We start from the raw sequence: 3941 nt of genomic DNA, 5'->3' as shown, positions 1-3941 counted from the left end.
TTTAGTTGAAAAGATAAACAAGAAAAGCACGTGGACATTTCTTGCTTTTCTGTCCAATAAAACCGTCAGCTCATGAAGGGATGGACTTGGCACGTGCCTCAAGTGTCTCAAAGTAGGAGAAGCTTTTCGGGTATTTCAAAATACGAGCACTACATTGGTCTATTATGAGACCAACGGCTTTCACCCACACACCATAACAATATATTGTATTGAAAAGCCTACTCGAAACTGTATCTTGATGGCCTAAAACCGCTTTTAAACCCAGTTTAATTTCAGAAGTCACCTTTCTCATTTAACATTCAACTGTTCTGTGCGGACATATTTATGAATTACCATCCAGGTGGCTTTGTGTCTGCTTAAGTTTTGAGACGACAGTTCTACATGTGCTTGGCGAATGGACCGTCAACAAACGAATGTCCCTCACATTTTTTTAATTTGAGAAAGCAACATATGCAACGAATTATTATTGTGACTTGCTTGGACTTGGCCAACGTGCTGCTCCCTCCCCTATCACTGTTACTTAAGGTTTAAAAGTAAAAAATTGATCAGAGAAACCCTGTCTCATTCAGAGGTGCAGTAGGCTACGTCAGACTGTAGCTACTACTTGAGACTCAAAATATTACTCTTCCCACAGAGGGCGCCAACTGATGCTCCGCAATGAAGACGTGCTAAATTGCTCAACTCAGATGGAGGAAATAAATGAAAACATTCTTACACCCTCTAGAGGCCGCTCACAGACAATTATTCAAAGGAAGCCGGTTATTTAAAGATGGTGTAGGCAATGTTGTTGAGAAGCACTTTTTGTCATATTTGTGAGTAGCCATTATGATAGTATTGTGTGTGTTCTTACATGTAAGTGCAACATGGGGTAATTTGTGAGAAAAAAAACTATGCTGCTCTATCAAACGCTCTCTCTCTCTTGTGGACTAACTAGTAGTATCCCGCAGTTCTGTAGTCAGACAGCGCTTTCGTGTGTTTAGTGGGTGTGGCTTTGAAGGGAGGGGGTGAGATATTATGGTTTGGAAAATAAATAAAAACTTGCGTACACCAACTTTAAATACATGTTTTCATTAAGTTTTCTGTCTCAGATTTCACTTGTACTTGAGTACTGCCACAGTGTCAAGATCAGATACACTACAGTAAAATACACTGTTTTAAGGCCTTGTGTCAACATTTGGTCATTTCTGACAGAATTCAGATTTTACACAGATATGATTAAATCCTTCACACATGCAGAGGCCCTACACTACACACACGTGTTTAGAACCTTGCTGCTTATAGCCATACCGTCTAACTGTGTGACATCATCTGCCCCAAAAGAGCAGACAGTTTAGAGGTGCGGATGCCAAACATTCCAAGAATACTCCACACAGGATCTTATGTCTGCATGAGAACCCCTCACAGGAACATGACCCACCAGCTCTGGAGAGTGGAAAAATACAGGCTTTGTTTTGAGTCAAGGAAGTTGATAATGCTTAGAATGGTTCAACAAGCCTCTCCCTTTTTCTGGGGTATCAGAAATGCCGTCACTACAGACAAAAACACTGCCATACTGGACTTTCAGCACATATAGTAACACTTTTGTTACTTTCTAAATCTAATTTGCTTGCCCGGACGCATTACTTAAATAATCAGAACAATTAGAATCTTATATGAATTAAACCATGACATGTTCATCTTTAATGTTCCAGCAACACTCACAGTCAAAAAAGGCAGAACAGGCTTTAACTCCCTCAAGGAAAATCCTATTTTCACAGCCGCCACAGTGTGTATAACAGACCTGCCAGCGATGCACACCTCAGTCGCAGCCTCAACATTCCAAAGAGAGCTGCTGAGGAAAGAAAGTCATGCTGGCACGGAAAGGCCACTTCAATGAGGTCACACGTAATGTCCTGACATTCTGTGGAGCCGCACTGGGGTGGAGACGGAGGCTATCGCTATCCGATCTGCCTTTACCTCAGCCCCTGTCACGCCAGGGCAGCATCTCAGATGCCCGCTCTCCGATATGTCTGGGCATCTGAAAGGCTGATTCTTATCAATACAATCGGTTGAATTAAGAGCAGTGGGATTGTATCATAACTGTGCCCAGGAAATGTAGAATGGGAGACGGTGAGTGTGAAGGCCAAGTTTAGCGTTGAACTGTGCTTATGATTTAGAGGCAGTACATTTAAAGCGCTGTCCAGCCACCTAGGTGTGTGTGTGTTGTGTGTATGTGTGACCTAAAAAGGTTATAATCCCTAGAATCCCAGTCAATGAGAACTGTACCATGACATTACTGCGTCACCTCTAGGTTCAAGCTGTCAGGATTGTAACTGTAAGTGGGTGTATGAGATTTAGGCCAGCTTTGGGAAGGGATAAGTGTGTGGTCAATGGGCAATCCAATTCATTGTATGTAAGCAAGGCAATGATGATCACGCGGAGTTAAGAAGCTCGTGCTGTGCATGCGTCACTATGTAAAATACACACAGATGGCTATCTGAGAGATTTGGATGTGGGCTAAAACATCAGGAACCATGAGAAACACCTGGGTGTGTTTATCACCCAAATGTTAATTTGCCTATGAGCACCATAGCATGCCAGACTATTTGTTTCTAAAGATGCAAATGACTTGTGTGAAAAGTGTTTGGCATCTTGTGTGTGAGTCGAAAAAATCATTGTCTCTTCTTGCCTTTCTGTCATGAGCCATCGTTCTTTAATATAGTCTGTAAATTAAAATTACTGTTAGACTGAGGTAGCACTTTGTGGCCAATACACATCGACTGACTGCCAGCAATATAACAAAAAACAGTAAAACAAAATGGCAGTGCCATAGTAATAATTCATTGGTACATTGTTGTAGCTCTCAATGTAACTGTTTGGGTTGTGGGCTATTTTACCAAAGAGGTTTTAACTCTCACATACACAGTTGCAGGTAACAGACCTTTTAAATGCCCCCCTAAGTGAGGAACGTTCTCAACACAGGGCCAACACCCACACATACTTTAACACTTCTATCCTTTGCTGACCTTACTCCTTTACAACAGGAAGTAAAAAGACACAAAAGGATGGGCTGGGCGGCAGGGGGAAATTGGGTGGAGGGCAGGGGATGGCGGTGGGGGTTTGGGGAGGGGTGTGAGATTGGGGGAGGGAGGGGAACACATATGTCACCAAAATCACAGCTTGTTTGTAGCTAATGGTGAGGTAAGAGGTTCATACTTAAGTCAGAATCATTGTCTCTGTTTAGGTCTGCTCAGAGACATGCTAGTCAAATTTACAGATTTACTCTTCGCTTTAAACCAAGCATTTTTCTGAAGAAGAAGTCAATCAGATGTTTAGTTCAATAAGTGTTTATTTGTCAAAAACCCTGTTCTGATGGCAGAGGCAGTTCTGGCAGTGAAAGAATGAAGGCCTTGGGACATTATCAGTCACTGCTAGAATACTTTTTTTCTCACACTACAGAGAGGTCAGAGCCAATGTTTGGCTAATTTGCAACCCAAACATATTCTTGTCCCTTTCATGGCCATCTCCCCGTCTCCTCATTGGTTAGTGAGACAGACGGCACAGGGATGGAGTTTGACTGCACCCTGAATGCTCTTTAGTTGTCACACTTTTCCCAAACGCCTTGCAGCTGCTCCTATTGTGGCGGTGGAGGGGGGCTCTTTGGCTGCTCCTTTCAGCCCCCTGCTGTTGGCACAGCCTCATCTGGGTTCAGACTGAGAAACGGAGTGCTCCCAGAACAATGGCTGACATTAATACAGACCCTATAAGAGACACACAGGATGCATTCCCAGATATGAGGCAGGGAGGATTCCATCGCACCACTCCTTCCCAGGATACAACATGATAGGAGTTTACGCTCTTTCATGACCATATGCTTCTGACCTTGTTTGTCATAACATATGAAGGTGCATGTTTAAGGTCAATGTTTGGGCCATTTTTCTGATTAGATGTACGTATTAGTA

Source organism: Osmerus eperlanus, chromosome 13 (assembly GCF_963692335.1).
Source record: "Osmerus eperlanus chromosome 13, fOsmEpe2.1, whole genome shotgun sequence".
Lineage (NCBI taxonomy): Eukaryota > Metazoa > Chordata > Actinopteri > Osmeriformes > Osmeridae > Osmerus > Osmerus eperlanus.
Note: the sequence above shows the minus strand (reverse complement) of the source record.